This window comes from Euprymna scolopes, chromosome 33, assembly GCF_053919585.1.
Source record: "Euprymna scolopes isolate OS-2025 chromosome 33, ASM5391958v1, whole genome shotgun sequence".
NCBI classification, from domain to species: Eukaryota; Metazoa; Mollusca; class Cephalopoda; order Sepiida; family Sepiolidae; genus Euprymna; species Euprymna scolopes.
In genome coordinates, this window is record NC_136514.1 from 10,061,269 (window position 1) to 10,088,690 (window position 27,422).

The window sequence follows — 27,422 nt, forward strand, 5'->3', positions numbered from 1 at the left end:
TATTCCCTTGTAAAAATTCTTCTTTTTTGTCTTTAAGAAAGAATGAGTGTTTTTAGGATCGGGTTTTTTTTTTTCGATTTTTGATACTTCTCTGATTAATTTCTGTACAAAACGTATCTAAGAACACTGCCAAACATATAAATTAGATTTTGTGTAAAATTTGCAAAAGATAAGCTCAGCAATTTCGGAACCTATGAGGAAAGAACTCTCTCTCTCTCACACACACAAAGTGACTTTTATATAATAGTAGAGATAGGAATCATAAACATATATATATATATATATATATATATATATAAATAATTATTTACTATAATGATTATTAAATACCTACAGACACTAGTGTTTCATCCTTTTGGGAATCATCAGTGCAAGGTATCATGATTAACACCGGTCAAATGATTCGATCCCAGCAACGAAGCCATCTCTGACTCCATTAGCAAGGACCAAATCCATTCGGCCACCGTTAACCGCAAGAAATATTGTTGAAATTTAAACATTTATTTTAAAATGTTTTTAATGTCTGTCAGAGTGATCTAACCATTATATGATGATCTCTCTTTCTCTCATATATATATTTGTGTGTGTATATGTATATATATATATGATGATATTTTAATTTTAACTTTATTCCTGCGTAGTTTAGAGTTATTGCCTAGTTTCAGTACGTGTGTGTGGGTAAAATAAAAACGAACAGCATAGATTCGCTTTTGAATATATGTATTAACGTGAGTGTGGGTGTGTCTGTGTATGTGTGTGTTGTGTGTGTGTTGCATGTATGTGTGTGGATGGATGTAGATTGAAAGGCACCGGTCAGTACTTAGTGACCATAGCAAATGTTCTTAATTTACAGACTCCAAGACAAAAAAACTAAATTCTCAAGTACCTTATGCCATAAAAACCAAAAGATAGGTTGGATAAGGGGAAAGGGAAATGAAAAAGATGTTTATTATCTTCAAAGACCTCACTTGTCCTCTCACCGTTTTATGACTCCCACCCAGGTTACATTCTAACTTGACAAACGAAATAGGAAAATGTATTTGGTTGAAATATCAGTTTCGATGGTAATTCTTGGCCTGGAGACGTAATCCCCCAACGCAGGCGATTACAGAAAAATGTATGCACATATGTAGCCATTAATGTTTGTATAAATAAATTTAATATACCTGCTCTGTTCACTCATTGAGCACTCTTTTGGTAGGCACATGTTGTTTCATTGGATGTACTTCTAGGAAACTAAATTCTACTGGCTATATATATGATGATGTATTATTACATACTCTTTTTGAAAATGAAATTTTAGTGTATAAATATTGAAGGAGGACCTTTTGATTTCTATTTTGTTTAGATTCTATCAGCATCAAGCTGTCATCGTCTTGTATATATTTTTTTGTCAAGATGAAGGCAAGTCTAATTTTTAAAAATTTTATTCTTTCGAATATTACACAATCGCTGCAGAAAAAATATCTACATTCTAACATTTATATTAAGAAGGTCATCATGAGTCGCATCTTTCGCTTAGTGTGGATTGCGAACCCACGTGACTTATTTTTCGCCATTCCTTCTGATCCAGGGCAAGTTGGTTGATGGGGCCCAACTCTTGAGAGATGTCCAATCAAAAACATTTTCTCTCCATCTTCTCCTTGGCCTTCCTCTGCTTCTTTTGCCTTCTAACATATCCTCAAAGCATAACTTTGACAGGCCAGTGGTTGATTGTTTGACATGCCCCTCCCCCCAAAGTTTAAGGGTTTCACTTTTGATTTTATAGAGAGAGTAGGGAAGTAGTTTGGCGGAGGGTGGATATTTTGATTTTTGCAATCAGTTGATGTCACGTGATTTTAAAACACCTCAATGCGATTGGTTAATTGTTTAGTCCATGTGATATAATCAACGCCATATAAAACTACTGGGAGAACATAAATTAAATAAACTTTTACTTTAACAGTTATCGGCACCTTTTTTGATTTCAGAATTGTGCTGTGTTTTTGGAAAGCCACCCAACCCAGCCCGATTCTGTGTTTCAATGTCGTCTGGTAATCACTGGAGAAAGTCAGTTTATGCCCTAAATAAATGAATTGGGTGACCTGTTTGATGGGTATACTGTGAATAACCATGTTTAGGTTAAACTGTGACTTATCTGTAGACATATATTCTGTTTTCTCTAATCTTTCACAAGTCAAGATATTCAGAGTGTGAATATGCATATGTAAGTAATACCTGTATGCGAGTATTTGGCAGTGTGGCATTGTGTATGTATGCGAGTTGGTTTACCATGTTCTTGTCAGTGTGTGTACAGATTTAAGTAGCAATTCATTTCTATTTACCTGCTTCTTGCTAGTGTGTAAGAATGTCTGCAAGACGGAGAAGGCTTGTATGTGTCATTGAAATGTTCCTTTTCACCCAGCCCAGTTAAAAGCACCGGGGTGATGTTGAGCATACGTTCATGGGTCCTTTTGTGTAGGTTTCTCTCGGTTTATTTCTACTCCTATCACCTTTGCATTCTTTGCTTATACATTAACAAAAATTTTAAGTTTCCGTGTGCATTCATTAACAAGAGCGATGTCATCAGTATAGGAAACCTTGGAGAGGATTTGTCGACCTAAAGAAAAATTACTTTGGCAAATCTCTTCTGTCTTAAGCATCACAGCAGCTAGTGCAATGCAGAATAGGATTACTGAAAGCATATGTCCTTGCTTGGCGCCCTTTTTGATGTTTACAGAGCGGCTAAATTCAAAGCCAGATTTTATAAAATCGTAAAGTTAGACGATTAATGTAGTTTTCATGAAGAAGGTTCGCGTTTATTATAATACAAAATCAGAATTGTATAAACGTTTGTTTCCCTGAGATATTTAAAGTTACTTTCTCCTTCTCCGGCCGCGTGTGACTTTTCGTCTCTACTGTGACGTCATACACGTGTCTCAAATACATGCTTCTCTCGTTACAGCTTAACACCTTCCCCGAACACCTGTGTCCTTTGATTTCTGCTGTGACGTCACTTGGCACTGCTGGCTTGGCCATTTATATATCTTTATGCAGCTGCTGCTGCTGCTGCTATCAGTGTTAGAGGTTCTGTCACATCAATAGTGTCACGGTGAAATGCAAACGCGAAATGGTAATCAGAAGCGTTCAACGTAAGGTGGAATCAAAAAAGACAAAGAATACTTTGGTGTTCTTTGAAGAGATTCGCATTGGTTGTTTGGGTGGGAAGATGAAGGAGGATGTCATGTTGATGTTTGAAGTTGACGAGCGAGTGTTCTTTGAAGAGCAATGTTTGGGTCATTGAGTACACGAAAGAGTTGTTTCAATCGGACTAATTTCTGCATTATTTCGCCTTTTATCATTCTTGATAAATCTCACCGACTTGCAAAACATACAAGTTTGTAGCATTTAAATTCTCTGGATGACTTTTTTCATCTTGTTATTTTAACATTTAAGTCTCTTCCTCAGGTATAGTTTGCTGAACTCGGGAATCTTTCTGTCGAACTCTGTTATATATTCTCTACGTCTAGTTGTCCAATTTGCTTTTTAGTCTACATAATTTCTAAAAATAAACTTTTATCACTGTCTCGATATATACACTTGGCATCGAAATAAAACACACACACAGCTGGTTTATAAAATATTTTGTTTATTGGCAATGACAACCTTTTCGATTTCAGTATTACAGTTGTAACATAAGTGAAGGCTTGTGGAAAGGGTGTGGCTGCTTGGCAGTGAAGAAAAATGTATCAGTTTGCCCTCACTCTGTAACTCTCCTCTCCATTCTTCCCTTGTCGTTGTCTGCTGCCTCCAATATATTGGCACCGATGGCGTCAAAACATTCCACCATGCATTGTCTTGAAATGCTAGATACACCTGAAGAAGGTTTGAGGTTAAATCGACTGAAATGTTGTGGAAAATAACACTCAAGATGAGAGCAGTAGTCCAAAAATTCCAAATATTCCAAATAATCAATCCTCATCTCAAAAATTCAGAAACGTAATCTATCTTTCTATTTAATCAGAGACCTTTTTAATTAGTGTAAAATTTAAATGCTTTCTTTTATCTACTAATGAATCACTGCTTATTAAGGCCCAAAGGCCACTCAAGGATAAGGATGAATGATTTTGTCAAGCGGATGGTGCGACAGCCAAGTGAGGATTTCTGACGATTGCTGAAACTGTGTAGAATTTGCTTATTCAAAAAGACAGCTCAACAAGAATTTATGAACATTAGACTTGAAAACAGCCATGTTGAAGTTAGTTGGGAAGCAGACTCGTGGCATTGTGTTTCATAGATGGGTATTGTTAAAAAAAAGTTTGCTCATAGAAGTTCTGCTTACATTTAGATATACAGATGAAGGAAAGCGAATTATTTATAGTGGTTGTAGCTAAACGAGTTTTACCGTGAATTTTTTACAGTAAGGGACTCCAGATTGGAGCTCAATCGAGCACTTTGAAGAAAATAACAATAGAGTGGGAAAAGACTAGCAATATCTCTTCTGTGAGAAAATAGCTGTAGGAAAAAAAGAACAGATTTCAGGGTTGGTTTTGTATTGTGTCTGGTTGGGAAAGAGTGCTCTAAAGTGGCACCTCCCCAGATGTGGCAATAGTAATCCATTTTATATTTAAAACTTTATAAGAATATATTTTCAATCATGAAAATGTTCGTTTATGAAAATTTGTGTTTGGCGAAAAAAGTTGAGTAAAGAGTCACAAATATAATAGTGTAATATGTATATGTAAGTAATATATGTATGCGAGTATTTGGCAGCGTGGTATTGTGTAAGTGTGTGCGTTTGCTCATATATATATATATATATATATATACTAGCCTAGGTGCCCGGCGTTGCCTGGGTGTTTGGAGCTGTGTGTTGAGCAAAAAAAAAAAGGAGTGGTAGTAGGCAGGCAGGCTCGAACCCATGGTACGAAGGCGGAAAAGAAAGTGAAAGAAAATCTGACGTCTTCTCGCTACTCCATGACACAACCGGAAATTCGGAATGTTAAAAATAGGCAAAGTCAATCCAAGCAATACGATGACTTGCAAAAATGGGCCGCAAAAAATCGACCCCTTCTTGTAGAAAAGTGCCCAGTTGAGGGTGAAGGAATTAATGTTTTTGACCAATTTTTCGATATTGTTGTCCAAGACGTTGAGTTTCAAAATGATACCAATCTCATGAAAATCTGTCGCTCTGTTGAAAGTTTTAGGCAGACATACATACATACAGGTGAGATTTCTATTACAGATAACTTCTTTTCCGTTCTCTTATATATATATAAACTACTTCATTTACTCACATAAAATGAATATACGAAAGTATAAATTTATACGTAAACTTTAGGAATTTACTTCAAAAGTGCTCAATATGTAGGTAGAGTTAGTTAGTACGTTATAAAATATATATGGCGATTTAGCTACACTGAATATTCCGCGTTTCATCCACTCTAGGACTCTTCAGGCTTATGCGCAAATTTTGTGGTTGTCTGTCGTTTTTATATACGCACCTTCTATTGAGATTTTAGTTAGCCAATCAGCTTTCTAGTATCCACCGCACCCTTCCTATCAGCCAATGAGCATGCACTTACCGGACAAAGGCCTATTTGACCTCTGGTTAACCTGTTCCTTTGTGTGTGCTCTATTTAGCCTGGATATCTAGTTTCTTGACCTGTTTTAAATCTAGGTTAGGTTTTTTATGTTAGTTTATACATACATATATGTACACACACACACACACATATATATATATATATATATATATATATATGAGCAAACAGTTAATAAAACATGTTAAAAACCAATTTGAAAAAGAGTTAAAAACATATTTAATCTGAAAAGGAAACACTTGATAAGTGGATAGTCCTTAATCCACAGAGTTTTGAAGAAATACTTTCCTTCTCATCAGAGGGTAGGAATTAGCAAAATGCGGGATCGGATTTTGCATACAAAAGTATTTGATGAAACAACAAGTAAGTCAAAGATCTTACTTGATAACAAAAAAGTGAAGCAGAGGGAATATGGCGAAAAAAAAGGTGATTACATGTGAATGAATAGTCTGGTGGAAGATAAATAATCCAATGACGGTAAAATCCAAAAATATTACTTCAAGAAAGTTAATTGAATTTCCATTTGCAGAAATAAAATCCAAGGAAATCCCGTAATTGGAAGATGGTCCAAAATAATCCAAAAGGCCGAAATCCATGGAATAATTCACAAATATGTACAAGGGAAAAGGGGAAAAATTCCAATATTAATAAAAGAAAAATAAGATATGCTTTTATCACTGCTGCGGAGCCATAAATATAATATATATATATACATGCATACATATAGGTGTATATTCATGTTTATTTAATTTATTTATTTGTTTATTTTCTATTGTTTTTTGTTAAAATTATTTTGTATCACTATCCTAGAGTAAATTTTATCTTGTGAACACAGTTGTTCGCTTTTTCTTTTCTACAGTTTAATAGATGTTAGGGTTCTTTAAAGTACAGAATAGCAAATTTTTCATGAAGACATAATCTACATTGGTCGTCAGTGTAGCTTAATCGACACATATATTTTATAACTTACTAATATATATATATATATATATATATATATATATATATATATATATATATATATATATATATATATATAAAGAGAGGGAGTAGGACGTAATTTTCAATCAATAAATATTCATAGTGTTAACACGTGTTTGGCACAAAGAGTTGAGTTAATAGTCACAAGTAAAGATATTCATAGTGTGAATATACATATGTAAGTAATACATTTATGTGAGTATTTGGCAGTGTCGCATTGTGTATGTATGTGCGTTGATTTACCTTGTTCTTGTTAGTGTGTGTACAACTTTCTGTAGCAATTCATTTCTGTTTGCCTGACTCTTTCTAGTGTGTAAGAAGGCTTGTATGTGAGTCATTGAAATGTTCCTTTTCACCTACCCCAGTTAAAAGCACAGGGGAAATGTTGAGCATACGTTCTTGGATCTTTTTGTATAATCAGGCTGAGAATGCTAGAGAAATGTGATTTTATTGACCTGGTCACTATTTTTACAAGCTGGATTAATTTGACACAGGAGTATAACTTTATGGGTTTAAAACGATTTTTATTGGTTAAGAATATCTTGAGTTAACACATTCTTGTGAAAACTAACTTGGTTTTAAAAGTGAAGGTATGACCTTAAAAGACATCTGGTGCTAAGGCCTAATTTAGGGGCGATGAGGAATGTGGAGTTGCCCCATACCATTGCTCATAGATCCACATAATAGTCATACCTGTTGAAGGCATCTGATACTATCAGAATAAGCTGTCTGACGATAATGGCTTTCTGACCACAAATGTATCAAATATTGATGCTATTGTTTTTTTCATTCCCTTCTGCAAAACTCAATCATGTTCTCCAAAGTTCAAAACACAAAAAAATAAAAAATAAATAAAACAAAACAATTTTCAAGAAAACAATCAACCCAAACACAATGAATAAATATTTGAAGATACAAAAAATTGAAAAATAAAAAAAAATTCCCAGCATTCCCAGGTGCTATATTATGGGGCTCTAAAAAGGCTTATGTTACGTTATGTGTATGAATATTTTCTATCACGACGTGCATGCTTAATAGAGGGGTTTATCTTTTTCTGTATATTCATGTACATGTAAATGCGTGGATGTATATACGTCGTATCATTTAGTTGATCGTCTAGTGTGTATATTTTAACATTTATGCAACAGTTCTAACAGGAAACCATTGCCGTGGACGTATCGAAACAGCTGTAGACAAACAGTTCTTTTTAACAGATGTAAATAATAAAACACATACCTGAATTATTCACGAACATTTATTTTCATGATCCAGCCAGCATCTTCAGAGATTACACATTTTTACATCTTGGTTGCTTGAAATGACGCCGCCCCCTGCACCATGGAGAGACCAACTCCCCTTTTTGAGATGTCTATTCTCTCTGATGTCCAGCTCATGACTCCTAGAATCTCCCCAAATCTACATTTCATCACGTGTTTCATTATGTGTCTCAAACCAACCGCTGATGTAACCCCAATCTAGTTATTTGTTTATGCGAACCAAAAATAATGCTTACATCTATTTTCTATGTTCACATTCCTTTTGCTATATTATTATATGTGAATCATTTTTTCCAAATTTAATTATTTATTTTTTTAATCATAATAATTGATCCAGCGACCCGCCGTCGCTCGAATCAATTAATAATAATAATGTTTTGACCCTTGGCCCTGCTTGCCGCAGTTAACACAGGTACTACACTATAATCACAGGCCAAATGGTCACAATATTACACTGTATTCGGCATTAAATAACCCAACAATGATTGATATGCCATAAAACAAAACAACTAAACCAAACCAAACCTTGCTGTAAAACATAAAAAAAACAATGGTAAACGAATTTTGTTTAATATTTCATCGTTTTATTTATTTTTTTAAATATGATTGGTTTCCTTATTTAATTGGATTGTTTATTTCTTTTTCTTTGAAGGTTTGAATATTTATATCATCCTCATCCTTGGTTTGCTCATCAACATTCATCTTCACCAATAACTGACTGCTGTAACGATGGGTTTGGTTTTCTGTAAGTAGAAACGATTTATTCACATTTAAATTTATAAAATAATAACACAAAAGAAAATCAATGAAAAAAAGGCAGCAAAAAAAAAAAAAAAAACATGCATGAGAAACTTAATAAGTAAAGGATAAAATAGAAAGATGCCCACTTGGGCATGGCTGCCATATTTGAAAGCGGAAATTGCAAAACAATATTAATCAAAAAAGAATTCCATGGTATATTTCCAGCTGGATTTTTTTTAGGTGGGAGCCAGTACTTTTTCTCCAAAAATTACTTTAATTATTAACAAATAATAAAATCAAACTAGTTTTCGTAACTGGATTTTTTAAATTTTGAAATAAGTTTTTAAAAAATAATAAAATCAATTTTTTAAAATAAAAATGTTTTTTATTTTGAATATATTTTTTAAATTTGAGTAGTTGTTAAAAACATTTGTAAAATTTTAAAAACATTTTAATTAAAAAATATATATCGAATATATATATATATATCTCTATATATATGTATAGATTTGTTGGTGGTGTTTTTTAGCGATATTAACAACGTTCAAATGCTGTTACCTTTTTTCTTCCTGCTACCTCAGCAGGTTTTTTTTATTTTTATTTAAGAGCAATAAGCTCTTTTTGTTACTCATATAATATATATATATATATATATACATATATATATATATATAATCTGAATAGATCGCCTTTATTTCTTATGGGACGTATTTATTTATTTTATTTATTTTGGTATACTTTTATGCACTTAAATAAATAAATATATATATATATATATATATATAAGGAACTTTGCCTATGTGCTTGTTTGTTCATTCGCTATGGGCTCAAAAATAATATATATATATATATATATATATATATATATATATATATATATATATATATATATATAATGAAATGAAAAATACAATTAAATATACCAAAATGATCCAAGATGGTAAAATTAAAGTATATTATAAATATTAAAGAATTAATATTTATAAAATTATCTCAGCCAGATGCAAAAAGCTCGATAAAACCAAATAGGAAATAGAGCTTATAATATGAGCAAACAGTTAATAAAATATGTTAAAAAACACTTTGAAATGAGTTAAAACCATATTTAATCTGAAAAGGAAACACTAGATAAATGGATAGTCCTTAATCCACAGAGTTTCGAAGAAATACTTTCCTTCTCATCAAAGGGTAGGAATTAGCAAAATGCGGGATCGGATTTTGCATGCAGAAGTATTTGATGAAGCAACAAATATATATATATATATATATATATATATATATATATATATATATATATATATATAAAAGGAACTTTGCCTATGTGTTTATTTGTTCATTCCCTATGAGCTCAAAAATAATATATATATATATATATATATATATATATATATAATTTTCAGAATGAGAGAGATTATATATAATTATTTCCACAGCCCAAAGAACGCCGCAGCCCACAAGATAAAATTAAAACAAGTCAGTCATTTTAATCTATTTTGTTGGCTGGCATGGCTCTTGTGGGCTGCGGTGTTCTTTGGACTGTGGAAATAATTATATATATATATATATATATATATAATAATTACAATCAAGAATAAATATATGTTCAGATGATGATTTCATATATTTATTTGCAGCATATTCACCGTGTTTAGAATTTTCAAGGCTTATGTCATACTTTGTAATCTTATCATTTGTTATTTATTGTCTATTAGCAGAGTGGGAGGCGTCCGGCTTTGCTCACTCATAAAACACACTTAATATATTTTAATTCATGCAGATTTTGTATCTATTATTACATAGACAATTATCTATTGAATATTATATTGTACCTAGTATGTAGTACTGATTTCAAAAGTAAAAAAAAAAATGATTTGGGTTCCGCCATCAGTTAGAATCGGAACAAAAACATTTATCGCTCTAGTCACATTCACTACTGGTTGAGCTATCGGCAGATAGACAAGAATGTTTTCAAATTAAACCACTTCAAGCCATGAATAAATTTGCGCATATGCAGAAGTAGTAGAAATAAGTCAGCAAGTTGAAATGAGCATTTTTGCATTTAAACTTCTCGAAATATTTATGAATGCGTTATTCTTCCATCCAAACAAAGATTTTACTCGTTATAAACCAATCTTAGTGTATGATTACTATTTCCTGGTAATTTTCAGTGTTATGTGATCGTAGTTTGAGTTTATCGGTTAAATATTTACACAAACATGCACATATACATAAATTTACTGTTTTATTTATATAGAACAACAAATAATAGTAAATACATTTCTAGAAAAAAAAACTATTTTTTAAATGGGCCTAACATTTTACAAAATTATTAAGAGCAAGATTAGATTCAGCTTTCTAAAAATTTAAATAGAGTTGCCTCCCTTTATCTACTGTGACTATTCGCCAGCGATCAACCTTCCAATCATGACCGGAAGAAAACTGCTTATCTTTATATTAATAAACTTATACGTGCGTCACTGTACATGTGTATTTTTTTTCTCGCAACTGTGTGACTTACACATTGAATTTATATATTTATTTTATTTATTAATAATCAAATATTTATTGAAGTCAAAAATGCAGAAGTGTAAAATAAAATAAATTTTAAAAAAATCCTATTAAATGAAATCTTTTAATTATAACATTAAACTGACAGCAATGCTTTTCGATAAAATTGAAAACAAGTCAGCCATTTTAATCTATTTTGTTAATTTTTGAAAGAAAAAATTAATTACGTGTGTTTGTTAAACATTTGAAAGGAACTTGCAAGCATTTAAACTGCCTTATAAAATGTAATTGTTGTTCTCTTTGCTTTTGTTTCTTTTTCTTTTTACTAATGAGTCACCGTTTATCAAGGCTCAAGAGACACTCAAGGATAAGAGTTAAAGAGAGCCACTAAGACGATGAAGAACACCATGAGAGAATTGAAAAACAATGATTCGGATAGACAGGATTTGATTATTTCAGATTGAAAAGTTAACATTAGACTTGAATGTTTCTCTTTACTTACCTCTCCACAGAATTGGACACAAGGTCGGTTTTTAATGTAGGAGAAATCCAGCTGCCCAAAAAGGGTCATTATGGACTGAGACAAAAAAAAAATTGCTTCAGTCTAGAAGGATTTCTCCTTCACTGATTAATGACAAAAATATGAAATGTAGTATCAGAACAGGTACTACGTTTTGCTCTTAGCTGAAACAATGTTGCTATCAGTTGGGAAACTGCTTGCAGTATTTTGTTTCATAGTTGGGAAGTATTATGAAAGAAACTCTGTTCATGGAAGTTCTGTTTGATTTTAGGTAGAGAGAGAGAGAGAAGATCAAAGTAAGTAAATCACAGCGTGACTTTATTGTGAAAAAAAAAATTCACCACCTTTTGAGCTTGTTTCACATCCTCTCCTGTGTTTGGCCTTCGGGTCAAGATCAAAGTGTAGTATCTGTTCTCCAGATCTACACTTCAATTTCTTGTTCTCTGTCAGTGGAGGAGAAATCCTTCACGACTGAGACAATTTTTATTTTTGTTCCTTTTCTCCACATTAAAAAACGACCCTGGTGTCTAACTCTGTCCCGTGGGGAGGCATTGTAAATAGGATCCTCTCCTGCTGAGAGAGCGATAACTACCGTGGCCTGTACTTCATAGTACACCAGTTTAACAGTACGAGCTGTGATTATTGCTCTCAATGTACAGGTTGTTCCAAAAGTCTTGGGCACATTTTGACATTGAATATCTCGAGAACTATTAAGGATATAAAAACGCATCTGGTATATTCAGAAAGTTTGTAATCTCAAGTTTTTCATGGAATGTTCAAAAACGTTCAATGTGAACATAATAAATTCATTGCAGAATTGGTCATAAAAATGTGAACAATTCTACAATGGATTTATTACGTTTAAGAAAATGATGACTAACGGGCACTTTAAATAAGTAAACATGAGGTAAAGAATAACAAGTTATCCAAAATGGCCGTCCGTTTGGGTCATATCGGATAGTTGAGACGTCAGATGTCTTAACTAGATTTTAATGGAAAATATTGCATTGATATTGACAAGAAAGTTGTTGCTGTTTTTGACTTTTAAATTCAGATGAACATATCTTGGCACATAAAACTTTATTGATCGAAAAAGCACCATCAGAATCAACACACTTTTACCAACACAAAACAAGTTTATTTATGCCAGTGACATAAAAATCTTGCATTCTGGTGGTGATTAAGTCGCTAAAGGTGTTTTTGATATCGCTTGGGTTTTTGAAGCATTTCTCACGCAGAAAGTTGTCGAGATGCTTGAAAAAGTGGTATTCGGTAGGTGAGAGGCCTGGAGAGTATGGTGGATGAGGCTGAGTTTTGTAGCCCAATTTGTTCCAACATCTGCATGGTCGGTATAGCAACGTGCATTGTCATAGAGCAGAATTAGGCTTTTTCTGTTGACTAATGTAAAAGTATTAAAATGATAACTTATTTGAAAATACATCATCTGTAATATAAATCTCACATGTCTGTTTAAATGTATGTATGTCTGCCTAAAACTTTTGAGAGAGACGACGGATTTTCACAAGATCAGTATTGTTTTGAAGCTCGACCGTCCGGACGACAAATATAAAAAATTGGCTAAAAATATTAATTCCTTCACCCTCAACTGGGCATTTTTCTACAGGAAGGGGTCGCTTTTTTCGCCGATATTTTTGAAATGTGTTAGTTGGTAAGCAGACTCGAACCTGTACCACAAAGAGGAAAAGGACGTGAAAAAAAAAGTTACGTCTTTGCCATTGCGTCCATCGCCTAACCAGAAGTGGCAACGGTTTAAATTAAGGCTAGTCAATCGAAAAGAGGGGATGACTTTCGAAAATATCGGGGAAAAAAAGCGATCCCTCCCTGTAGAAAAATGCCCAGTTGAGGGTGAAGGAATTAATATTTTTAGCCAATTTTTCGATATTTGTCGTCCGAAGGGTCAAGCTTTAAAACAATACCAATCTTAGGCAGACATACATACATACATACATGGTGATTGCTGCATCTTTCCAGATGATCGCCGTCACATTGAGTTCTCCCAATGCCATCTCAGATGACTCTGCACTCTCGCTACAGATTGGCACATCTTGAAGATGTGACATACAAATTGAGCAATTTTCATCGAGTTGACTTCCTTTGTAGGTTGAAGGGTATTCCTATGGACAATCACATGTCTTCTCAAACCAGCAGTAGACTTGCAAACTTTGCTGCATATTAAACAGATCGTTTGGTTCGGACTAATAGGTGCTAAGTTGACCTGAACAGGAGTTTTGTGCGACTTAAGGTGGTTGACAAAAGCACTCGTTCACAAGTTTGGAATTTCCAGCTCTGTGTGTCATGGTTAAGACCATCAATTAAATCTTTGCGAAGCTCTCGCTTCAGATTGCTGTGGGCCTGCTTTCTTTTCTCTAGAGCATCACAACTTTCACGTACAAACTTTCGTCACTTCGGCCTTTGCAGAGTAAGTTCTTCCCATGTGTTGATGTCGATTTGTAAGATTTTCAAATTATTCTTTGCAGAGTCCCTGAACATGATGATGATGATGATTGCAACGTCTTGTCAGACGAGTGCCACTCCCTCAGACATTTAAAATCCATGATTCCAAATGTCTGAGGAAGTATCTATACAAATATGATGTTACAGAGTCTTAGCTTTGTACGACAGCTAAGTCTCTCTCTCGGTTCAAAATGTTGAGATCCAGCAACAAGCAAGAGCAAGATAGCCAGCAACAAATTAAACTGCAGACCAGCTTAATGCGGGCACTGGTCTTCCACTTTATGGTTTTTTAAATCAGAGATTTGCTTCTTCTGAACATACATACATACATACATACATTTAAATAGACAGGTGCGATTTATATTATAGATAGATGATAGCATGTGTGTTAGTTTTAGTGTCATGCTTTCATCCGGGGCGTTTAATTGTTATGTACCTCCATTTTTTGTCATAAATAATTTTACCAAGAATTTTTCATAAGTTTTAGTTTCGGTTTCGATTAGCTGATAGCACTTAACTGATGTATTTTCTTTTTTTATAAATAATTTAATCAAGAATTCTCCATAAATTTTGGTTTTGATTATAACTAATGGCACTCCAGTAATCTATTTTTTTTTATAAATAATTTAATCAAGAATTCTTCATAAGTTTTAGTTTTGGTTTCGATTATGGCTGAAGGAACTCAAGCATAAAAATATCATATTGAAGCATACTTTATGTCCGGGCGTTGTCGAGCGTTCATGCTAGTTTAGATAAATACTTTAGCAGTTTTAACAAAAAAGCGACAATAATATCAGAGCGTCTCCATTTACGCTGAACATCTACAGAATGGCAACTTCAATATATTACATATGAATGAGTCCTCTGTGGAATTTCCACAGGTCTCGCTAGTGAAGACCTGATATTTTATGGAAATGATGAATTTCAATTCGACATTGTTTTAAAGTTTTGTCAAGCGAAAAACTAGAATATTAGCTTTGATGACTTATTGTAATGATTTTTTTAAAGAGGGATTATCCTTTTATATAAATGTATACAAGGTCTACATTTGTATAATCGTATTTAGATGAGCATTATTGGTTTGGATGATTATGTAAATCCACTTTTTCATTAAGCAACAGATATTTGTTTCAGATGTGGGTTTTTTTTATGATAAATTTAATCTTAATTCTATCGATTTGAATGCATAAACAGATCTTTGTTTTAGTCGACACATTTGACTAACTATATATTGCATTCATATATGTGTGTGTCTCTCTGTCTCTAGCTGTCTCTCTCTACCTCTATATCTATCTCTCTTTCTCTCTCTCTCTTTCTCTCTCTCTCTATATATATATATGTGTGTGTATGTATATATGTATGTATACATATGCATAGACAAATAAAAAAGGAAAAAAAAAAGTTATGTGTTCATCAACGTTTCGTCTTTATTGCGATACTTCCTCTCTTTGATGGTCCTGGATATGATCTTAAACTATATCCAGTGGTGAGGTCCCAGCTTGCGGGCTTTGGGGAGTGTGGAGCCACTCTTTAATTGCCATTGCTCCCAGGTCCACTCTGATCCAGAGTGGTAGTATCTGTTAGGGTCCCAACTATGGGTTAAATAGAAATCCACATACAGTACTGTTTCACTGTTTATCAGAGCAACCAGACAAGCAACTACCTCAAGCAGAATCAAAACCTGATCGCCCAAACGACAGTTGGAGCTTCTAACCACTGCGCTATATGGCTGCAGTGAATTAACAATGTTTTGACACTGTCCAAAGTACCTAAGCTCAGTTTGTTTACACAAAGAGCATCGCTTCATACGCTAATGGTAATTTGTATATCACTTCCCAAATGCTGAACCTAAGATAGGGAGCATTATATATATATATATATATGGAGAGAGAGAGAGTGTAGGCCATATATATGGGTGCTTCGTCAAGTTACTACCGAACGGTTATCTCCCTTTGTCGAAAGAGACCAAATAAATGCAACATGAGTATTTGAAGAATGATCTGCTTGAAACGCATTTCCAAACATTCAAAATCCAATGAGAAGAATCAAAGTATTTTTATTGCTCGTCATCGAAATCGATAATTCTATGCTTTGTTAAGAAGTTACGCTCCCCGACCTGAGGCTCTTCTGTCTGCATAAACCGGGCTGCACGTTTATAAATAAAACCTTTTTTTATAATTAATACACTTCGACTTCTTCTATCTTTGTATCTACGCCGTCGTAGTCTATTCTAAGACGTGTTACCGAATTATTATTACAGTTTCGAATTTCTTTGCATTTACCGTAAGTGCTGTCTTTGCTGGCTTTATATTCCACTTGACTAACTAAATTGCCACCAAATGTTAGAATAATTATCTAATAAAGTAAAGATGCATTTGTGCATTTTGCGGTTGAGGGACAATTATTTTATTTATTTTTTTTTTTTTTCATTTTTTGGAGAATTCTGAAGGAATGCAATTCAAGAATTTTTATTTATTTTTTTTACAAGAAAGTCACCACTTATCAAGGCCCGAAGGTCACTTGAGGATAAGTGTTAATGAATGTAACGTAGTTTATTAATCGTTAATGGTATAGATTGAGTAGAATTTGGATTATTTAAGGGGACGGCTCAATAAGAACTTGTTTACATTGGACTTGAATGCTACCATATTGTAATCGGCCGGGAAGCAAGCCAGGGAAACTAGGAAAGAAACTTTGTTCATGGAATCTGCATGTAGATTTAGGCAGAGACAGAGAGTAGGGGAAATTGTTGATAGTGGTTGTAGCTAGTCGAGTGTTTTTTTGTGAAAGTTAGGCGAGGGGGGAACATTGATTGGAGCTCAGATAAGCACTTGCTATGAAAATAATGGTAGAGCAGAGACAAGCTCGCAACGTCTTTTTTGTGGGGAAGTGGTTGCAGGGAAATGGAATTGCCTAATAGGTTTCAATGCCAGCCTTGAACTCTATCAAGGCAGGATAGGGTGTTTCGAGCAACCGCAACCTAGATGTTGCAGCAGTATTCCAGTTTAGGACGTATTTGTCTCTTATACAAATAGAGGATTTCATCGGCAGTGAGATACTTTCTGGAGAAGTAGAATGATCCAATCATTTTTCAGGCGATCTTAGCAACAAGTATTTGATCCATTCACTAAATCTATATATCTATAAAAGTGGGAATGTGTGTGTGAGGACACTTCTCAACCTATATACTCGACGAATTTTTGATCTACAGATTTGAAATTTGGTATATAGGATATTCAGACATGCGGAAAAACGTTTAATCTACTTTCATCGGGAAAATAGGGCTGCTAAGCCATTAAAATAAAAATTGGGAGTGAACGGATTTTTTTATCTGTTTACTGTTTCACGAATGCACGAATAGTTCACGTTTTAGATTACTTATGTAAAGAATAAGTAGTTTGAAAACACCATTTAAAGACTGTGTCATGCTGGTCTAATGGCTATCGTACTTGATTCACTGTCTTTAGGTTTTGATCTCAGTTTGAATATTTTTTTTTTTACTTTCAAGAAATGAGCTGATTAGACAAAACATAATACTTGCATGTCTCCGTTTCTTTCTATTTATTTTATTTTATTTTTTTAAAGGTTACATTTAATATCTACGATATTTCAGTCTATAATAAATAATGTTTCTGCATATTTTACGACTGGGCAACGCCGAGTGGTCTGCTAGTATATTACAAAAATGGATCATCTTAATATGTTTTGGTCGATTCAGTGTTTTAATGTGTACTTATACTTACTTAAAAGGCGACGGATTTTCACAAGATCAGTATTGTTTTGAAGCTCGACCGTCCGGACGACAAATATCGAAAAATTGGCTAAAAACATTTATTCCTTCACCCTCAACTGGACACTTTTCTACAAGGAGGGGTCGCTTTTTTCACCGATATTTTCGAAAGTCATCCACTCTTTTCGATTGACTAACCTTAATTTAAACCTACGTCACTTTTAGTTTGGTGATGGCCGCAACAGCAAAGACGTCACGTTTTTTTTTCACGTTCTTTTCCTCCTATGCAGAACAGTTTTGAGCCTACTTGCCCACTACCGCTTTTTTTTTTTTTGCTCAGCACACACCGCCAATGCCTGAAGCATTAGACTATAATATGAATCTCACCTGTCTGTGTTCGATGCTTCTCAAACAGAATTTAATGGCACTTAAAAAGATTATATTATTCTATTGCCAATAACATGCTACAACAATAATAAATGTAAATTGGTTGTGCTCGGTGTCTTCTCAGACAAAGCTTAATAAAACTTTAAAAAATTACATCACTATATTGCCAATAACATAGTACAACACTAACAAATAGAAACTGGTTAGAAGTAAGTTTGTTCGGTAAGCTTAAATGCTATTTGTGTCTTGCTTAGAAAGACGACCATATAACTTTATATGTTAGATTTGAGAGACGTTTGTGAGTCAGTAGTACACTTGTTAATTTTTATACTTATGGTTTCAAGTTTCGGTACCTTTTCTTAAGCAGCGTCCTTCCCTGCTCCACATTCTAATGTATCTTTTAGGCGCCATCAAGTGGATGCACTCATACCGAGCACATGCTTTGCTATCATATATTTAAATGGCAGGGAACAGAATTCTTGTCATTTGTACATCTGTCTACAGTGTAACGGAATGCAAGATACACTTATGTATATATACTAGCTGACTTTGCCGACTCTCTATCGCTTCATAAAATTCACCGTCTGAAGTGCTTGAAGCGTTAATCTATATAAATCTCACCTGTCTGTTTAAATGTATGTGTGTATGTATGTCTGCCTAAAACTGTTGACAAAGGCGACGGATTTTCACAAGATCAGTATTGTTTTGAAGCTCGACCGTCCGGACGACAAATATCGAAAAATTGGCTAAAAACATTTATTCCTTCACCCTCAACTGGACACTTTTCTACAAGGAGGGGTCGCTTTTTTCACCGATATTTTCGAAATTCATCCACTCTTTTCGATTGACTAACCTTAATTTAAACCTACGTCACTTTTAGTTTGGTGATGGGCGCAACAGCAAAGACGTCACGTTTTTTTTTCACGTTCTTTTCCTCCTATGCAGAACAGTTTTGAGCCTACTTGCCCACTACCGCTTTTTTTTTTTTGCTCAGCACACACCGCCAATGCCTGAAGCATTAGACTATAATATGAATCTCACCTGTCTGTTTGAATGTTTGTATGTATGTATGTATGGCTGGTATAATCACGTTCACACACCGGTTCTCGTCAGATCACCGAAGTTAAGCAGCATTGAGCCTAGCTAGTACCAGCTGGGTGACCATTTGAGAATTCTAGGTGCTGTATGTACTTTCCGCTTATCTTGGCATTGTTTCCAGTCATCCTGAACCTCAACTTGCCACTGGTATTCAACAATGTCGACTCAGCAGAGGTGTTCATGAAGATTGCGCAACTCTTGCTACAAAAATTTCACGCGCATGCACCCTTACAGTGAGTATCCATAGTCTGTCAAGACTGAAGGAAGACTTTTATGTATTTATGTTTGTATGTCTGGCTAAAACTTTCGACAGAGGCGACAGATTTTCAGGAGATCAGTATTGTTTTGAAGCTCCACCCTTCGGGCTACACATATCCAAAAATTGACTAAAAATATTAAATCCTTCACCCTAAACTGGGCACTTTTCTACAAGGAGGGTTCGCTTTTTTTGCCAATATTTTCGAAAGTCATTCCCTCTTTTCGATTGACTAGCCTTAATTTAAACCTACGTCACTTCCAGTTTGGCGATGGGCGCAACAGCAAAGACGTCACGATTTTTGAGGGGGTTTTGTCACGTTCTTTTCCTCTTATGTGAAACGGCTTCGAGCCTACCTGCCTACTACAACTTTTTTTTTTTTTTTTTTTTTGCTCAACACACACCTCCAAACAGCCGGGCAACGCTGGGTGTTTGCTAGGCTAGTCTATATATATATATATATATATATATATATATATATATATATATATAAAACTCGTCTAGTCTGTATATATATATAAAACTCACTTTGTCTGTTTCCATTTTTTCAAAGTGCAGCTTCTCCTGTTTTGTCAGTCATAGTTTTAATTGCTAAAGCATGTTCTGTGGGGACCTTAGGTCAACGTCAATATTATCTTTTATGTTAGACAAAATTCTTGTATTGCGAGTCGGTTATGTAATATTAAAGAGGTTCCATGCTCAGATAATGAAGCGAGTAACTTAGGTTTTAAGTAATAAGTAGGGCTGTGACAACACCATATTCTTTTCATTCTTTTGACTCTCAAGTATACATCCGAGAACTGCATCACTCTATATAAAAGCATATAAGATATCAACGGATACACACTCGAGAGTCAAAACAATGAAAAGAATATGCTGTTGTCACAGCCCTAGTAATAAGGTAGAAATAAACACATTTATATTCTTGTAACTCCGTATTCGAGCTCTTCAAGGATCGACTCTCGACTTAAAAAACTGTTTCCAGTTTTTATTTTACGGTTACAAAGGTTTTAAAATAAAAAAAATATGTCCAATTTTTAGAGCGGGGCTCTGCTGAGTGGCTTCTAGATATTTTTTCTAAGTTTTTAAACTGTGTCTAATGTATTTATTTCTTAGGTATTTTGTTAGCTTAAACTATTATGACTAAGGCTAGAGTGCTAAATGTTTTGGTTTCGATTCCAGCCGCTGGCACATAAGTCATATATGTTTTTAAAACACTATTATATATTGGATATAATTACGAAACCTGCATAAATTTATTTATCATATTTAAGCGTATTTTACGACCGGGCAACGTTGGGCGGCCTGCTAGTTTGAAGTAATAAGCGTTTCTTGCTTATGTTTGTTGTGAACATGAAACAAATCTTTTTCATTAATTCATATAGAATGGAAAACGTTTGGGATACATATGGAACTTATGTTTTTTTTGTTTTTTTTAATTTCAAAACGAAAGATTTTGATAAAAATTGAAAAAACAAAACTTAATTAAGCAGAAGTTTTCTGTTATTTTTAACAATGTTCGCTTCAATGAAAAAATGCTGCCTAAATACGCACAATTCATATAGATAGATACCTTTTGGCAATTTCAATACTGTATTTATTTTTTAAACATGTCCGTAAAGAAAGGAAAGCAAAAAAGAAATTTGTCTTTTCACTTGCAATTTAGAAATAGATCAGTTTTTTTGAGAATCAAGTTGGTCTCTAGAAAGAAAGGAAATGCTGAACACAAATGTTGGCCAGAAAAGAAAGCAGTATTGCGTGAACGAGAAACAATTACTGAATTGAAAACGAAAAGCAATAATTTCCAACTTGCTTGCCTCCCCACGGGGGCAAAATTACAAAGTCGGTGTTTTAATGTGGGAAAATTCAAGCTCCATATAAAGTGGTACTATGGGTTGGAAAAAAAATTAAAAAGTGCCTCAGTCTAAAAGGATTCCCTCTTCCCTGACCGAGGATAGAACAGATCAAGTTTAGCATCAGAACAGATGCTTCACTTTTTTCCCCTGTCAAAAAGCTATAAACAGATAATAGTTAATATATATATAGTAATTTTATTTGTCTGGGATTGTCTTATATTAATATCACCTTCTCGTATTCTTTAAGACTAGAAACCACTAGATTCACCAATCTGTAATCTGATTTCAGTTCAGTACCTCAAAGTGTGTGTGTAATAAATATATATATATATATATATATATATATATATATATATATATATATATATATATATATATACTCGGGTTTTTTTATATTCAAAAGTAATGGACTAATGAATTCAACGAGGTTGTTAGATAGTGCTCAATAAAAAGAGCTAAAAATACTTGTTTATTGTTATATAAACATGCTCACATCCCGCTGCTACAAATAGCCACTTGTTTCAATCAAACAACAGATATCATCAGGCAGCGACTTGACTATTCAAAAGTTCAATGAATAAACTAAATGATTATTCATTGAACTTTTGAATAGTCAAGTCGCTGCCTGATGATATCTGTTGTTTGATTGAAACAAGTGGCTATTTGTAGCAGCGGGATGTGAGCATGTTTATATAACAATAAACAAGTATTATATATATATATATATATATATATGGCATAATCGCTTTGACACAGCATTTCCTGTTGTATTACTGAAATTAAGCAACGTTGAGCCCGGTGTACCAGATGGGTGACGATTAGGACATATTAGGCGCTGTATGTAGGATGGACGTCGACACCTTTCTGCAAAACCTAATGTGGTTATCTCTTCTGACTGGGATACACATGCAACTAAGAACAGTTTGTGAAATAAATATTTACTTGACATTTTGGAAGAAATCGGTTTTCACCCGTCTAGGGTGAATGCCACTTGTGTGTGTGTGTGTGTATATATATATATATATATATATATATATATATATACATAGTAAGTTATAAAATATATAGAGTCCTAGAGTGGATGAAACGCGGAATATTCAGTGTAGCTTAATCGCCATATATATTTTATAACTTACTAACTAGCTCTATCTACGTATTGAGCACTTTTGAAGTAAATACTTAAAGTTTACGCATAAATCTATACTTTTGTATATTAATTTTATGTGTGTAAATTAAGTAGTTATATATAAATTATAAAAATATATGTGGCAATTAAGCTACACAGAATATTCCGCGTTTCATTCACGCTAAGATTCGTCAGGCTTATGCCTGCATATATATATATATATATATATATATATATATATATATATATATATATATATATATATATATATATGAAAGAAAGAGATCGGCATCAGTTTGTTTCTTTGGAACACTTTATTCCAATATTGTTATTTAAGAAGTTTTTCATTCAGTAATTGCATTTTATAGCCATTATTAGATGCGGTTCTCCTGTTAGTAGCTTTAAATATTTGCGAAGCACTTTAGAGACACGGGACAATGGCACCTGAAGCTATTCTGTCTGTTATAGGAGCCTGTATTTCACGCGGAGGATTGCGTTGGATTTTGTCATAGAATCATCTGCTTTCTTTCATCTCTCCCCTCTCCCCACACCCCTTCTTCTTCTTCTTCTTCTTCTTCTTCTTCTTCTTCTTCTTCTTCTTCTTCTGTCTCCCTGATATTCCCTACTCGCTCTGCTGGGCCAAGATGAGTTGCTGATACAAGCATCTCCCTGTTGGGCCCCCCTTTCTAGTTCAAGAATTCTCATCTTTGTGTCTTGCGAGCAACAAAAGGAACAATGTCCTTTTTATAAACTTGGAAAATTATTCTTTGTATAATTTTTTTTTTTATTATTGAATACATATCCTTGAACCAATAATGCTCATTGCTGATGTGTATTGGAATGTTTTTCAGAAGACCTCAAAACATGAGAATAGTGTTACATAATGTTACTATTTACTTGCCCACCCCACCACGAGGGCAGATTTGGACACAAAATCAGTTTTTAATATGGGGAAAATCCACGTCCTCAAAATGGGTCACTCTGGATAGGAACAAAGATAAAAATTGTCTCAGTCATGAACGATTACTCCTCCACTGACCGAAAACAGGAAAGATGAAATGTAGCATCAGAACAGAGACTACACTGTGATCTTGGCCCGAAGATAAGAATAGTATTAAATAATGTTTGCAAAAAAATATTTGTTGCTAGTATATATAATAAACGAGTGATGGGACGATTCCAATACAATTACCGATTCTGTACTAAATTCCCAATTCTAATACAATTGTCGATTCCGATTCTGATATTTAATAAATCTCTATACATTTAACTATAAAATGATTATTTTTTCCTCGATTACCAAAAAAAAAAATAAAATAAAAAGTAATATAAACACATGTTAAATGTGCATATATTTTCTCAAATGTAAAAACACACTGGGGGGGGGTCTATAGATTTTAGTTTTACTAGTAGTTTAAAATGAATAAATATTCATAATTTTATTCTTACTACCAGCAGTAGAAGATATTTCTTAAACCAAAATTAAATAAAAATAAAATAATTAAAGATTCGGTTTTGGCATCGGTAAGTAGGCACACATTTTTTCAATACCGATTCCAGTATCCCTCAAAATTCTGATTTTCCCGATTCCTGATTCCGATTTCAATTAATTGTCTCAACACTAGTATATACTACTTGGACTCACTAAAGGAGGAGATAATGACTGGGAGGATGGACTAATAAAAACAAAACTGATACTACACTATATCCTTCTCCCCAAAAATGAACTAGATATTTCAATTAAAGATCGTTTTATGGTCACAGACCAGACACTACGCTACTATCAACCTAACACCAACTCTAAAAAAGGGAAGTTACATCGGCCGAAACGTTGTGAGAATAACATCCAAGATGGGAACCATTGTTCAAATAATCAATATTATGGTGCTTCTATATTAAAATAACAAAAAAAATATTGAATTCAAGTTAAACAAATGGTACGTACGTAATTGCCATGTCGCAAATAGTATTGTATCCAAAAATTACAGAAATTGATCAGGTAGAAAATTAATTTAGCATGAAAAAGGACATTTATAAAGTATAGCGATTTGGTTTTCAAATCTTCCAATTCGAATTGGAGAGTTAACAGGGGAAGTAATTAAATTTTCAATTTCTTGGAAATCTAATGCCAAAAGTCAATCAGTTATTTTTTATAAAAAAAAAAATTAAAAATTAAAACAGTCAAAAAAAGTTATTTTTAAAAAATTCACAAGTTATGTATATACTAGCTTGAGTGCCTGGCGTTGCCCGGGTGTTTGGACGTGTGTGTTGAGCAAAAAAAAAAAAAAAAAAAAAAAGTGGTAGAAGGCAGGCAGGCTCGAACTCGTACCCGAAGGAGGAAAAAAAAACCGTGAAAAAAAAAAGAACATGACGTTTCTGCTGTTGCACCCATCGCCAAACTGGAAGAAAAAAAAGGTCGGAAAGTGAGGTTGAGAAGTCAGCGCCTCCATGATGGGACACTGACCTGCAAAAGGTGGTTGGGCAGACCCGTCAGCATTCCCCGGTAAGGGCGCCTCAGGCGATTAGGAATACACTAACCCCCTTCTCAAAGAGTGAAGGCAAAGCCTGGGAGAGCGGACCTCCTAGAACTGCACAGTAGCAGCCGCTCCCCTCCTCCTGACTTGGTTTCCCACATTTCACTGTATATAAAATGCTGAGTTCTATTTAATAAAGATCATTTTACTAAATGAATATGGTCGAACGGATCGAACGAAATATCTTAGTCCAGCTTAAATGATATGTCCGTGTTTTCATTTTTACGAGCAGGTTGACTCACTTACCTGCTATTGCATAACCTCGATTTCTAATTTGTCTGAAATTCTAATTTCATATATATTTCCACACACACACACACCATCTCTTTCTCCCCCCCCTCTCTCTCTCTCTCTCTCTCTCTCTCTCTCTCTATATATATATATATATATATATATATATATATAATGTACGCGTATAAAAATCAGGTAAGTTATAAGCACAGTGGAAAAATGCAGTGAATCCTTACCGTGTTATTTTAAAGTGCTCAATAGAAATAGAGCTGTTTATTTTGTATAAAATATTATTTATGCAAACATTATTTCTCTACACAGTTAATTCTGTTTCATGCAGCCATAGTGTTCTTGAAGAAGTTTGGCTATTTTTTTGGCTTTGACTAAAAAACGTCTCCACATGTGTAGCCAAATAATTGTTGTTAATAAAAGTTTTGTTCATACTGATATGTATATATATGTGTGTGTGCGTGTATGTATACATGTAATATATATATATATGTGTGTGTATGTATGCATGGATATGCATATATATGCGTGTGTGTATGTATGCATGGATATGCATATATATGCGTGTGTGTATGTATGCATGGATATGCATATATATGTGTGTGTGTATGTATGCATGGATATGCATATATATGTATATGTATGCATGGATATGCATATATATGTATATGTGTGTATGTATGCATGTATATGCATATGTATGTGTATGTATGCATGTATATGCATATGTATGTGTATGTATGCATGTATATGCATATGTATGTGTATGTATGCATGTATATGCATATGTATGTGTATGTATGCATGTATATGCATATGTATGTGTATGTATGCATGTATATGCATATGTATGTGTATGTATGCATTTATATGCATATGTATGTGTATGTATGCATGTATATGCATATGTATGTGTATGTATGCATGTATATGCATATGTGTATGTATGCATGTATATGCATATGTATGTGTATGTATGCATGTATATGCATATGCATGTGTATGTATGCATGTATATGCATATGCATGTGTATCTATGCATGTATATGCATATGCATGTGTATCTATGCATGTATATGCATATGTATGTGTATCTATGCATGTATATGCATATGTATGTGTATCTATGCATGTATATGCATATGTATGTGTATCTATGCATGTATATGCATATGTATGTGTATCTATGCATATATATGTGTATGTATGCATGTATATGCATATATATGTGTATGTGTATGTATGCATGTATATGCATATATATGTGTATGTGTATGTATGCATGTATATGCATATATATGTGTATGTGTATGTATGCATGTATATGCATATATATGTGTATGTGTATGTATGCATGTATATGCATATATATGTGTATGTGTATGTATGCATGTATATGCATATATATGTGTATGTGTATGTATGCATGTATATGCATATATATGTGTATGTATGCATATATGTGTATGTGTATGTATGCATATATGTGTATGTATGCATGTATATGCATATATATGTGTATGTGTATGTATGCATATATGTGTATGTGTATGTATGCATATATGTGTATGTATGCATATATGTGTATGTATGCATGTATATGCATATATATGTGTATGTGTATGTATGCATATATGTGTATGTGTATGTATGCATATATGTGTATGTGTATGTATGCATATATGTGTATGTGTATGTATGCATATATGTGTATGTGTATGTATGCATATATGTGTATGTGTATGTATGCATATATGTGTATGTGTATGCATGTATATGCATATATGTGTATGTGTATGCATGTATATGCATATGTGTATGTATGCATGTATATGCATATGTGTATGTATGCATGTATATGCATATGTGTATGTATGCATGTATATGCATATGTGTATGTATGCATGTATATGCATATGTGTATGTATGCATGTATATGCATATATGTGTGTGTGTATGAATGTATATGCATATGTGTGTGTATGTATGCATATATATATGTATATATATATGTATACATGCATATATTTGTATATATATATGTGTGTATGCATATATGTATGCATGTATATGTATGTATGCATATATGTGTATGTATATATATATGCATA

At 33.5% G+C, this 27,422-nt stretch overlaps 1 protein-coding gene across 23 annotated transcripts in view; it reads left to right on the plus strand.

Moving 5' to 3' along the window:
- LOC145258136 (poly(rC)-binding protein 3-like) overlaps positions 1-27,422 on the plus strand; it is a 572,684-nt gene that overhangs the window by 229,184 nt on the left and 316,078 nt on the right. For all 23 annotated transcript variants that reach the window (XM_080115905.1, XM_080115923.1, XM_080115891.1 and 20 more), the window contains exon 3: positions 8,493-8,585. The gene's annotated coding sequence lies outside the window, so the exon portion shown is untranslated. The remainder of the gene's footprint in view (positions 1-8,492; positions 8,586-27,422) is intronic.